General features: G+C 50.1%; 1 protein-coding gene across 39 annotated transcripts in view; it reads left to right on the plus strand.

Annotated features, from left to right (window-relative positions):
• The first annotated feature begins 3,785 nt into the window (after positions 1-3,785).
• KIDINS220 (kinase D interacting substrate 220) overlaps positions 3,786-12,685 on the plus strand; it is a 94,965-nt gene continuing 86,065 nt past the window's right edge. For 28 of the 39 annotated variants that reach the window (XR_014842574.1, XR_014842573.1, XR_014842575.1 and 25 more), the window contains exon 1: positions 3,786-3,971. The gene's annotated coding sequence lies outside the window, so the exon portion shown is untranslated. Of the gene's footprint in view, positions 3,972-8,589; positions 8,785-12,685 lie in introns of those variants that run through there. The other 11 variants (XR_014842576.1, XM_085020031.1, XM_021087878.2 and 8 more) reach the window with 1 other exon arrangement.

Genomic DNA, 12,685 nt, shown 5'->3' on the forward strand with positions numbered 1-12,685 from the left:
ATTGATGGTTAGCTCGTCCCTTTTGGTCATTAGAAATATTTTTTTTTTGCCTTTTTGCTATTTCTTGGGCCTCTCCTGCGGCATATAGAAGTTCCCAGGATAGGGGTTGAATCGGAGCTGCAGCCACTGGCCTATACCAGAGCCACAGCAACGCAGGATCCGAGCCGTGTCTGCAACCTACACCACAGCTCACGGCAACGCCGGATCGTTAACCCACTGAGCAAGCGCAGGGACCGAACCCGCAACCTCATGGTTCCTAGTCGGAATCATTAACCACTGCGCCACGACGGGAACTCCAGAAATTCTCTTTTTAGTGCTTCCATGCTTGGCCTGGACTATGAGTCAAAGCCCTGAAGCTGTGGTTTCTCCCTTCCCCAGTTGAGACCTGCAGTGAGGGTCCCTGGGTCCCAAAGCTGTTCGCCGCTCCAGGGCTTCCCCCGCTTAACTGTCCTTGAACCTGCCCCTGCTCTTACCCTGTAGTCACACGTTTGTTCGAGGAAAGCCGGTGTCTAGGAGCTTCTTTCCCGGCTGTCATCTGGACTGCTTTAAAAGTGTTCTTCAGAGGACAATCTGTACAGTCTTCAGGGATTTTTTATCTGGGGTGTTGAGAAGAAGTGGGGAGGGGGTTCGGGTAGATTGTCCTGTCAGTGGCCAGTTGCCCTGTCAGTGTCTGGGACGAAATGTCCCACTCCTAGACAGAGAACCCCCCAGCTGTGGGGCGGTGATGCTTGGGACCACCCAAGCTGGGGGACCACCCAAGCTGGAGGACCACAGCTTCCTGTCCCAGCTTGCCCCTTACTTGCGGTTGCATTCCTAGTGTCCCCAAGAGAGGCCCGCTGAGGGTGCTGGCTCACCGCCGCTCAGCATCGCTCCCGCCTGGTGGGTGCCAGGCGGCCTAAAGCCAGTCTCCTGGGCTTGCGGTGGATGGGCGGGTTCATCAACCAGGTGGTGCTGCTGGAGTTACAGAAATTATGGGGTGAAGGGGTGAAGGGGGGTGGGGTGGGGTGGAAAGAAGACCGTCACAGGAGCAGCTCTTCTCAAAACAGTCCTCTAGAGGGAAGGACTGGGGGACGCAGGAACCCTGCCTCCCTGAGACATCATTTCGCAGCTGCCGCACTTGGGTGAGATCTGTCGGTGCTCGGCCTCTGGTACACACTCCCTGTTTTCTATTTGTGTCCACACACTCATCAAGAAAGCCAGTCAACATCCCTAGAGAAGGGCAAGTTTGTGCTCAAGAGTAGCTCAGAAAGTCAAAAATCTCAGACAGGCTTGCTTAGAACAGCATCCAGATTTTCCCTGGGTGGGAAATTTCTCTGGGTGGGAATCCTGAAAAAAAATTTAATCACTGGGATGACAGTGCAGCTTTTTCCCGCAAGGTACCCCAGAAGGGGTCAAGAAGTCTAGTAAGTTTCGTTTCATGTTTAATATTTTTGCTTGTGGATTCTTTTTTTTTTTTTCCTTCTATACCTGTGGCAATATGGAAGTTCCCTGGCCAGGGGCTGAACCTGAGCCACAGCTGTGACCTATGCCGTAGCTTTGGCAATGCTGGATCCTTAACCTGCTGTGCCACAGAGGGAACTCCTGCTTGGAGACTCTGAACCACTTTTGTGTTATAGTCCTTTCTGGCAGTCCGGTAAGACTTTTGATTGTCTTCTCAGGATGTGTTTAAATAGAAAAAAATAAAATAAATATGATTACAAAAGATGCCAGGAATACTAAAATGCACTCATTAAAATATTAAAAAAAAGGGGGGGGAACCCAAATTGAGCAAAAAAGAAAGCCTGTCAAATGCCTTGCTGACTCTTTAGATGGTTCCTTGTGATTAAAGCACCAGCTCCCATCCTGGGGCTACAGATCCCTGTGAAATTACAGATTCTCATTCCCATGTTGCTTTCACAACCAGTGGTTATGGAAAGGCCACCTGCTGTCCTGTGCAGGTCCTCAAAAAACTGTTTGACATGGAAAAGGGATATTCATGTTTGAAATCACTGATTTGGACACAATGGGACAAAAGTCAAACTTGAGAAAGGTGTTTCATCGAAATCAGCTGGGAAGATATTTTAAAAATTCCCAAGAGTCAAATTTTGATTTTTAAAAAGATCTACAGATGACTTTGATGTGCCACGTCTGTGCACCATTAAAAAGCATCTCCCAGTAGATCCATCTGGTAACTCACGGAAAAAGCCAATAAGGAGCATGGCTCCATCAGATGTGGTGTGGCACTCAGGAGACAATGAGAGGGCACCCCAAAGTGTGTGATGGAGCTGTAAATGCTGCCGTTTCTTCCCTAAAGACTTGCCAAGGCCACGCACTGCTCTAAACAGGGCGAGGGAAGTTGGCCTGGAATAAGGATGGAGTGAATTTTATTGTAGGGGAGAGACAAGCAAACAGGTTCAATGTGTTTTAACCCACATATTTGGGCACCTACTGTGTCCTAGGACTGAGGAGTAAGAAGATGAACACAGAAGGTGGAATGAAGAACTCTGCTTGAGTCATGCAGAAAGCTGCATAAGAGGGGGCTTCTTAGGCTGCAATCCCCCCAAAACAAATGGAAGGCATCTGTTGGACTTAACGGCCAAGAGGCAGGGAAGTGTGTCCAGGGGAGAAGGGAAAACACTTTGGGAACAAAATGGAGGTGAGAAAGCGAGACCCAGTGTCCCAGGAACGGAACTGGCCAGCCTGCGGGTGGGGGCAGGATGGGAGGAGAGTGGCAGACAGCACAGTAGCAAGAAGTCTGGCAGGGGCCAGCTGCCGAGGAGCCTCGCGTGTTAAGGACAATTTGGGACTTTGTTCTATGGGAATGGAAGGCCGCTGACAAAGACGTGACATGATCCTCTATATCCCGGAGAAGCAGTTAGTGGGGAACCAGCAGAGACAGGGAGAGTAGTTGGGGGCTTTGGGTTCAGTCCTGGTGGGGAGCTTTGAGGCCTTAAACAGCTCAAGGGGCTAGAGTCGGGTGGTGGGCAGGTTGGGTGACAGGAGGGAGGCAGAGGGGAAGAAGTGCGTGACCTCCCAATTCTGGTCTTGGTGGATGGGGGCATGAGACAGGTGCCGTCACAATGTCAGCGCAGGAGGATCACGCTAGATCAGGAAGCGGATGAATCCAGCCTTGAGCAGAACTTTGGAAACATCAACCAATGTAAGGGAGGCGAAATCTGAGAGGAGCCCTGGAGAACTGGGAGGAAGCCAGAAGAATCAGAGTCACAGAAGCCCAGGGAGGGAAGGGAATCGGAAGGAAACCGACTGGACAAGCTGTCAATCACATTTGGCCGCGGGAGGTTAGGGGTCCCTTCTGCCGAGTCTGCTGGGGAGTGAGGAAGCAAGGGGGGCGGCGGGCTCTCCGGATCAGGAGTATGGGTCCCGCAGGCGTTCTCTTTTCTGGGTTCAAGAGGGAGGGATTTGAGCTGGCCTCCGTTTGCGATGTAGTTGCAGTATCTTTTGAAGTTATACTTGTGGTTTATTTCTCCGCAGAAGCTTTGACGATACTGTCACATGAACAGGGATTTCAAACTCACCATAATAAGAAGCGAGACACTGACAATGAACAAAATATCGCCTGGGGCCTTTGTCAAAACACACCTGTTTGGAGGCTAGAGAGAAGGTGGGGAGCGTGGCAGGCCTGGATGCCTTGCTTTCGCGGCACCTGCCCGCCTCGCCCACTGACTCGGGCGGGCGCCGCCAGCCCCCGGCAGCCCCGCCTTCCTGGGGCTGCACCCGCGACCCGCAGGGGGCGTGGCCACCCGCCGCCCCGCCCGCCGCCCGAGTCACGTGACCTGTCAGTTCTGGGTGATGGAGGAAAATGGCCGCCGGGTGTGGTGAGGGCGACGCGCCGAGAGCCGAGGTCCTTGCCTTTCCCGGGTTCTGACAGCGCCTGCGGCAAATCGGGCCCTTTCCGCACGGGCGTGGGCGCCGAGCTGGGGCCGGGCTGGGAGACGGAGAGTGTGGTGGTCGGCGAGGAGAAGCCGCGGCTGGTGGGTAGGGGGCGAGGCCAGTGGGGAAGGGGCCGTGGCGGGGTGTGGAGGAGGACGAGGCGGTGGACGGAGGGACGGCGGCCCGGCAGGGAGGGAGCAAGGGCCGGGCGAGCCCGGGTGCGGGCAGGGGGCCGCGGCCGGGCGAGGCGGGGGCGAGGCCCGGGAGCGAGGGGCTGGGCAGGGGGAGGCGAGGCCGGGTAGGGGCGCGCGGCCAGTCCGCGGTGGCTGGCGCGCGGGGAAGGTCTCAGACTTGCTGTCTCAGGTAGTCAGTCTCTCCCCCGGCTGCGATGGGGGATGTTAGGGAAACAGGTGTTGTGTTTGTTCTTCGGAGCAGCCTCAGGCACACGCACCAGGTCGAGAATCGTCCAAGACGGGCGTTCGAGGTTTCTTTCCCAAGGGCCAGGTGGTTGCTTTTTCTCCCTTTGCTTTCGTTTTGGGCTCCATTATTCCATTGTCCTGTGCAGGCCGTTCTACGGGCAAAGTATCAGCAAGCTATTGATTTACCATACTTCCACGGTTTATTTATAGGGACGCGGTTTGTCAGCCAGCGATGTTGGATTGTTCTTCTTTGAACGTGTTTTGACACAGAGAAAGGCTTAAACCAATGAAGATTTATTATTATTATTTATTTATGGAGCCATCTTTGCGGGCCGCTAGGGGCACTGGTTAAAAATGTAGCTTTCTTAGCCTTCCTCTCCGAATTCCCATTCACCGGGCCTGGGGTGTGGCTCGGGACTCTGGCTTTCAGATGGGTGATTCTGATAGGTTTTGTCCCTGCCTCCACTTTGTCAATACTGAGCATCAGACATTGGGTTTTTTTTTTTTTTTTTTTTTTTTTTTTTTTTTTTTTTTTGAAGCACCTTAGGAGTTCTGATGCAGAACCACGGTTGAGAAATGCAGCGGGAAGCTTGTGTTCTTTGTTCTCTGGCTTTACTAGCAAGGTAGCTTTCATCAAAATCATTTCGGGGTGCTTGTTAACATGTCCGTGCCCCACATCTACTGAATAGATTTTTCTGGGGGAGAAGCCCAAGGAGTCTGAATCTTGACAAGCTTCCTGAGTCACGTTGATGCACACACGTTTGGGAATCTTTTGTTTTGCACTCTGTGAATGATTTCCAGATCTGCTTTTCCACATACTGGGTGGATTCTCTAACTCAGGCCTTTGGGGGGCACCTTAAATTCAGCCTGGCCTCATTCACCCAGCGAGAATGGTGGGGAAGGCAGGGGCCATCAATAACCCAGCACGGGAAAGCCTGACTTCCTCCTGGCTTCACTTTTGTTGTTGTTAATGGCCGCACCATCCGTCCGTCACCTGTGCTTGGTGTCATCGTTGACCTGTTCTTTTATCTCAGGTCACATGATTTTTAGTTTCTACATCCAGAATCTCTCTGCTGGATATTCGGGAGGTCACGGGTCCAACATGGGGAATTTTATACTGTTTAAGTTCGTGTCTCGCATTTCTTCTCCATCACTACCACCTGTCCCCTCTCCTGTGGGCTGTTTTGGTGGCTCCCTGATGGTATCCACGGTGCCCATTCTGGACCGCACACTCCACTGGGGTGAAACTTTCCCTCGGATCGTGACAGTGTACCACCCCCCCTCCCTGCTTTTACTCAAGAACTCTGTTTCTCTGCTACTGTATTAGTCAGGGCTGTTGAGAAGGCAAGGAACAGAGACTTACTCCTTTAGCTCAGGGCAAAGGAGATTTACAGGGCGAGAGAATCAGCAGGAAACCGGGATGTAAGGCACCTCCGCCTTCCGTGTCCCTCTCAGGGGCCACATTCGTTTTCTCACTTGATAGGAGTCTTTTTCTCTGTGAAATCTATTGAGCCCTCTCTCTGCTGACTCAAAACGGTCTGTCTCCAAGCTGTATCATTTTGCATGTGACCCGTAATGACTGGGTCTCTGGTTTTCTAATTTCCAGTTCTAGAGAGAGGAATCTGACCAGTTTGTCTTTTTGAGCAGTCACATGAACTCATAAGCTCATCCCTGGTGACGATGGCAGAGAACCTGGCCGTTGAGGGTAGCAGGAGGTATGGGCAGGCCAAGTCCTGTAGGAGAGGCGTCCTTGGTACTCCGATTCGGGTATTCCGTTTGACAGTTATCTGTGATGGCTTTAGACTGGTAACAGGTGCTGGGGATATAAGAACTAAAGAGAGACAGCGTTTATCCTTGAAGAGATTACACATCTGATCACCCTCATTTTCCAGTCCTAGCCTTGATTTTTTACTTATACACCCCAGACGTGCTGTTCATTGTTTCCTGGACATACGCTGTGTAGTTCCCCGGTCAGCATTCTCTTTGTTTTCATGCTGCTCTTTTTGCCTCGTATGTCCTTCATTCATTTCCCACCCACTGGATCCATTCTTACAGGATCAACTCGGAGTCATACGCCCATGATGGTCCAGTGCGAGTAAGAACTTCTGTTCGGAGCTGTCTTAGCACTTTGGGTTTCTCCAGTGCTGTTTACCTTCAGTTATGATTTGGATTTATCTTGCTGCTACAGCATTTGCTTTTTTGAATTGTGTTGGGCAAGTTACTTGTGTATGAAACCTATTTTCTCACCCGTAGCATGAGAACTAATACTTAAGGTTAATGGAAAGTCAAATAAGGTAGTTGATGTAAAAGCATCTCGGATATGTAGGTGCTGTTTTCGCAGTGAAGCTCTCTCATGTCTCCTGATGGATAGTGAGCTTATTGAAGGCTTGGTAGGGACCCACCAAAGGCTGTTGTGGGCCCAGGAAGTATTTGCAGATCAGATGAGATCTTGCCCCTGGGCTTCCTTCGTTCACATGATGTCTTCTGAGCCTGTCCTATGTTCCTGGAAATGTTTCAGGCATGGGGGAAACAGGGGTGACCAACCCAGACATAACTTCCTACCTGGGAACAGTCACTGCAGTAAAGGGCAGAGAATCTTTAACGAGACTGCTCTGGAGGAGTGGGGGGTGGGGTGGGGGGTGGGGGGAAGAAGGAGGAGGAGGAGGTGGGAGAGGAGGACCTAAGCTGGTCCCGGAGGGAGTGGCAGCAGGGAAACCTCCCTGGGTGGCGGGGGTGGGGGGTGACTTTGCAATTGAGACCTCTGGGCTGTCTGCTGGTGGGTTGGGCGGCCCTGTCTGTCGGGAGGAGGGAGATCCTGGTCTTTCTGAGGATGAAGGGGGATGACGGGAAAGGCGGGTGGGCTCTGGGGATGAGGGCCTTTAAGATCGGGGAGAGTGGAACCTGTTTCAAGGACTCATTTACGGGGCAAAGCAGCGCTGATCAGAAGGAAAGCCTCTGAAGGAGGGACGGCGAGAGCTGGCCTTCAAAGGACAGTCTGATTTACTGGGCAGACTGATGATCAAACTCATGATTTGTCTTGTTGGAAGCCTGGCTGATGGGAGTCATTTTATAACTGTCCGCTGTGGCAGACGGTTCTCTGTTGTTAAGCTAATACCTGTGATGTGGCCTGATCAAATTCAGTCCAGGAAGCGTTTATCCATTCTTTCATGTGCACAAGAAACTATTTTAGGTGCTTCTGAAGTTGCGAAGGTAAGACTTGTGAAGTTCTCCCCGTTAAGAAACAGTGGTAAAGAAGGATGGATGGATGAATGCAGAGGTGACCAGAATTCCCGGCGTTTCATGTTGAATGACCAGCAAAGCCTGCTCTAGTATCCACCCCCCCAGATACACAAAGTGGAGAATCCTGTCACGAACCCCAACATACCCAACCCCACCTCCAGCCAATAGTTGCCGGTGTTTTATCAGCTTTATTTCAGTGGGGTTTCTCTCTTCCCTCTTTTCTCCTCCAGAACTTTAAAGAGCCCTGAGCCTCTGCAGGGCAAGAATAGCATCTTTTTCGACTTGTCGGTGATAACCTGAAGCACAGTGCATTGCAAATTATAGGCTTCCAACAAACTGTGATTAGAGCCAACTGTTATTCGGTTACAGCTGGGTAGAATTACATGCACTTGCTCAGAATTACGTGACAGATCACCTTTCCTTAATAGATGTGTTTAAAGGATATTTTCCGGGTAGCTGAAGGCAAAGAAGCTTCCATTTATAATTGAATTTATGTATTTCTTTATTACTATTTTATACCATTTCTGCTTAATCTTAGTCTAAAGGAATCTAAGTCCAAAGTCTTCAGCTTAGTCACTGTCTTTGGTAACTGTTTTAAGTTTCATGTATCTCAGGGTGATGCACATACAATCCACATAACTGATTGGGGGAAAGAAGTAACTAGATTTGGAAATTGAAGATTTTCAATTTTTGTTTTTTTTAAACAACCGAGGTCAATGTTTATAGCTACTTTTCTTTCCTATACTCATTCCAGTCTTATGTAATATTGTAATGAGGAAAAATGCTTGCCCCAATTAGGGCTTTGTCAGACATTTGTGTGTGTGTGTGTTTACATTTTGTATTTTATTTTGCAAACTTACGGAAGACTTGTAAGAATAGTACAAAGAACTCTCTTCTATGCCTTAATCAGATTCGCCAAGTGTTAAGTTAAAATGTAGGGTACACGTAGGCTATGTAGTTATGTTGCAGTTAACTCCATATCCATTTATTGGCAGTGTAACCAAGCTTTTATTTAGTTGCTGAGGATGAAAAGATGAGTAAGACCTGTTCTTGTTTTCAGGGACCTCACAGGAAATTCATCATTGTGCTACATTATCCTACGCGTCATCCTCTGAGTATCCATCACACAAGGTGTCCTGGGTGAAGGTGTCCAGGGCAGGACAGGATCAGAGAAGGAAGGAGGAGGGAGGTCCCACAAGCTGGGTTTTGAAGCAGAGTTTCTGTTAGAAAGTTCAAGTGGGGCCAGGCATTCCAGGTGGGTGCATCAGGGCAGGTGTGCTCATTCATTCTTAGACAATGGGTATCTGCCGGGTGCCAGGCACTGTTTTGTATGCTGGGGACTTGGCAGCGAACAGAACACACAAATAGTCCCTCCTCTCATTGAGCTGCATTTTTGAGGTGGGCTGGAGAATGATGAGGCGGACAAAAACATTAAAAAATGAAAGAGTTGTTGAGTGATGCTACATGTTACATGGAAGACGAAAGCGGGGTTATGGAATGGGGAGTGATAGCCGGGTGATGGCTGTTTTGCAAACAGTGGTCAGGGAAGCTCTGATCAGGTGACCTTTGAGCAGAGACCCTGTGTGGCCAGAGCAAAGTGAAGGAGAAAGAGTGGTGGGAGGTGAAGAAGGGGTGGAACAGCTTGCGCGGGGCCTTTTAGGCTGTAGCAAGGATTTGGGATTTTATCTTGAGAGAGAGGACACCTGTTGGGAGTTTGGAGCCTGGATGGCCACAATGAGACGGGGCGATGGGGGAGAGAAGACTGCGGAGGTGGCAGGGACAGCCACGCAGCCCGGAGGTGTGAGCACAGAGGAGGCTCTGGGAGCTGCACCCTGAGGCACTGCTGCCAGAGGCCGAAATGAGAAGAGGAGCGGGGAGGCTGGGGTTAGGAGGGCCTGGGCAGAGGCCACATTCAGAATGTACTGTGTTCTCACTGGAGGGTACAGAAAGCAGTGCTGAGCAGCGCAGTTGCTGCTGTTGTTTGGTGTAGTTTGTTTGTTGCTTTTTTTTTTTTTTTTTTTTTTTTGTCTTTTTGCCTTTTCTAGGGCCACTCCCAAGGCATATGGAGGTTCCCAGGCTAGGGGTCTAATCGGAGCCGTAACCACTGGCCTATGCCACAGCCACAGCAACGCAGGATCCGAGCCTCGTCTGCAACCTACACCACAGCTCACGGTAACGCTGGATCCTCAACTCAGTGAGCAAGGCCAGGGACCGAACCCTCAACCTCATGGTTCCTAGTTGGATTCATTAAGCACTGCGCCACAAGGGGAACTGCTGGTGTAGTCTGTGAAGGAGGAAAGTTACAGTGTACGTCTGTTCACCACTTAGCCTTTTTGGAAAGCATTTCGAATATACCAAAGTCATATTAGCCTACTAAATTTGTTCGTAAGTTCTAAAAATGAGTTCATTGCAAAATAAAGATTTTTTCTAACCCTGATATTGGCTGTAGCTGCCTTTTCAAAAAAATGTCAAGGTACTAATTTTCTTACTACTTGTTCAGTAACAATCCTTTATTCCCATTAGACAAAAAAGTGCTGTGGACCATAGATTGAATTGGAAGGCACATTCATTCATGAAGCAACATAGTGTGCAGAGTTGGATATTTGGTATAAAACAAAAGACAACAGTTCTTTCTCTTATAAAGCTTAGTGGGAGAGGCAGCTATTAGATAGGTAAATAAGTAAATTAGGAGTTTGGAAAAGGACTGTGAAGGAAATAAATAAGGATCCCACAAAGGAAACCAAAAGAATCCCATGGCAGAGAATAATCCAAGTCCGAGGAATCCACTAAGGCTAGTTAAGAAGTGCCCCTATTTTGTTATTATGTAAAATAGCCAATAGTTACTGAGTTTGTATGTATCTGGCCCTATCTGAATCTCTTTGCATACATCTGTGCAGTTACTTAAAGATGGTGAAATTTGGCACCGAGTTCAAGAAACTAGCCCCAGATGATAAACTAGTAAGCAGTAAAGTCAGGAGTCAGACCTAGGCAGCCCAGCTGGAGCTGGAAACGTGGATGTGAGTGGGGAAGTGGGTTGGGATGGAGGGGAGGAGGGTTGGGGAGGAGAGAAAGAGGTGAAGCTGGAGTGGTGGGAGGGGCCAGGTTCTGAAGGACCTGCCCTCACCGTCATCATCAAGGGTTGACTTTGTCACTGCACGGGGCAAAGGCTTTCACAGGAATTACAGATTCGAATCTCTCCAATGACTTTAAGGCTTTAAATTCCTCGAATATCTTACGAGTAATAAAGCCGTCATCTGCTCTTCTTCCATCAAGAAACATTGGGGAATGAACAGACGGGTTTTAAGAGGAGTATTTTAGATCCCCCTTGCTTCAATGTGGCAGTCGTACTGGACGGGAGAAAGACGGGAGGGAGGAGGTTCAGGTTGGGACACTGTCCACGTGAATGCAGGATGCGACTAAAGTGGAGACCTGCCGGTGGGCATGTGGGCATCACTGTCCTGTCTTCACAGTGTTTCTGTAAGTCTAAAACTATTCTAATGAAGATTTCATCTGAACAGCAACAAAAGTTGGGACACTCTCACATTGATTGTGGTGCCATTTTGGGGGCGGGTACCTGGAGCACAACCGTTCCTCTTTTGTGGAGGCAGCATCAGGACGGTTTAACCTTCCGGACGGCCTGTTCCCAGCTCCGATTATGTACTCGAAGTGGGCACCTGACACAGCCTGGGCCGTCAGAGCCCTTTACTGGGACTTTGGGTTTGGGAACAAGCGTTTTATTTTTTAGTTAGTTTTTTTCTTTTATTTTTCCTCTTTTTTTGCTTTCTCTCGTTTTTGAAACTGTCATGTTTGAAGCTAAAGAGCTATGCAACCATATTCCCAGCTGTGTAGAAGTTGGTAGCCTAAGCCAGTAGAGAAGGAGAATTCTACTCACCTGCGAGGTCCAGGGGCACCCACCTTTCCCACAGTGCGTTTCTGGGAAATAAACTAGTATCCTTAACATTTTCAAATTGGTTTTCCATAAGCTAGCTTAAATTCTTCTCTTGTAGTCCTGGAAGTCTTGACTGGCATAGATGGTGAAGCCCTGACACTAAGGCACTGTGAGTGGGGTGGGCGGATCTCAGACATTTGGAGGTAAATTGGGCAGAACATGGTGACCGTTCTACTGGAGGGAGCAGCAGATGGCTTGGTGGAGTGGCTTCGAGAAAGGTGTTCGCTTGGAGGGAGCCAACTGAGCAAAGGCAGGTGTGTGGAGCAACAGGGCAGGTAGGACAGCTTCGAGGAAGTGAGGGAGAGACCCTGTGTGTGTCTGGTTAAGAGACGTTGAGGCGGACGGAAGAGCCAGCGCGGAGGCCTGGAGATGGCCCAGTGCCTGTCAGGTACTCGGAGGTGATGTGGGGGAGGGAGAGGGGTGGGAGATGAGGTCAGAGGTCACCTAGCATCCTCTAGACCAAGGTGAAACATCTGATTTGACCTTGAGGGCTTTGGGAAGCCACTGGAAGGCTTTGAGCAAGGAGGGGTGGCATCTGACTCTGCACTGTGCAAGGTGCGTGTCTCTGGCCAGCATCTGCAGCAGCAGCAGCATCTGCAGCAGCACCTGGGAGCTTGTTGAAGCGCAGATTCAGGGGCCGCACCTGGACCTACCTGTCCGTATCTCTGAGGGGAGGGCCCAGGCGTCTTGTGTTATAAGCTCTCGAGGTGATTCTGATGTATGTTATGATTTAAGAAGCTCTCGTCCAACGTTTCCATTTTCGAAAGATCACTGTGGGTGCCTGTGGAGGATGGACTGTGGGGAAGGCAGGGTGGCAGAAGGGAGAAGGGCTGGGATCTAGTGAGAGGTCACGGCGCCTGGACCACAGGGGTTGAGATGGAGGCGGTGAGGAGTAATAGAGTGAAATTTACTTCGTAGGTAGAACCGGGGGATTTGCTAATAGATTGTAGAGTGTGAGAGGAAGAGCCAAGTCGTGGACACCCCTAGGTTTTGGCCTTGGAAGACTGGAGCCGGAGTGGCCATCTCCTGAGATGGGGAAGACAGCAGGAGGAGCCGCGGAGCCTCTCTCTTATTTGTGGGCGGTGATGGAGAGGCGGGCTTGCGGGGGTGGATCTGGAGTTGGGATGAGTTAAGAGTGAGATGAGTGTGCGTCTTGGGAAGAGAGGGCTGGGCATTTTGATAGCTGAGCTATGGGGCCTTGTTTTCA

Source organism: Sus scrofa, chromosome 3, assembly GCF_054392235.1.
Source record: "Sus scrofa isolate SSC_HxYL_T2T_F1_AM1 chromosome 3, Sscrofa_HxYL_maternal_Yorkshire_Landrace_v2.0, whole genome shotgun sequence".
NCBI lineage: Eukaryota > Metazoa > Chordata > Mammalia > Artiodactyla > Suidae > Sus > Sus scrofa.